This window comes from Octopus bimaculoides, chromosome 15 (assembly GCF_001194135.2).
Source record: "Octopus bimaculoides isolate UCB-OBI-ISO-001 chromosome 15, ASM119413v2, whole genome shotgun sequence".
NCBI lineage: Eukaryota > Metazoa > Mollusca > Cephalopoda > Octopoda > Octopodidae > Octopus > Octopus bimaculoides.
Genome location: NC_068995.1, coordinates 3,108,609 through 3,109,245, shown reverse-complemented (window position 1 = coordinate 3,109,245; position 637 = coordinate 3,108,609).

Below are 637 nucleotides of genomic sequence, written 5' to 3'. Positions count from 1 at the left end.
TCTCAAAGAATGCAATATTCTGACATCAAAAGCTGTAAATACCAAACTTCATAGCGAGTATTCAGTTGGCAGCAATATTTGGAACATCGCTGCATAATAATACTATTATTATTATTATTATTATTATTATTATTATTATTATTATTATTATTATTATTATTATTATTATTATTATTGTGAGGATGATCCGTGTGAGAGGGCCTAAACCGAGCATGCACCTGTAGGCCGTGGGAATGGAGAAGAGAGGGTACCCACCCGAGGTTTCCTTGGCGTTCAGGGTGTCCAGGATGAGTGAGGTTCCTTGGTTACCCCTCGGTGAAGCTTCCCCTTTTGAAAAATTTTATTCTTTCACTTTTCCTTATTAATTGTTATCGTTTTTTTTACTCTATTATTATTATTATCATTATTATTATTATTATTATTATTATTATTATTATTATTATTATTATAAATGAACATCCTGGATGCTTTTTCTTTTATCTCATTTCTTTCTTTTTCGTTATGGTTAAACGAAAAGCCTATTTGAGAGCCGAGAGCCGACAAGAGAAGAGAGAAAATGAAGATATCTTTACATCTGGTCCTGTTTAGTAAATATGTCGACCTAATTATGTTTACTTGAAAGCAAACAATACTTTCG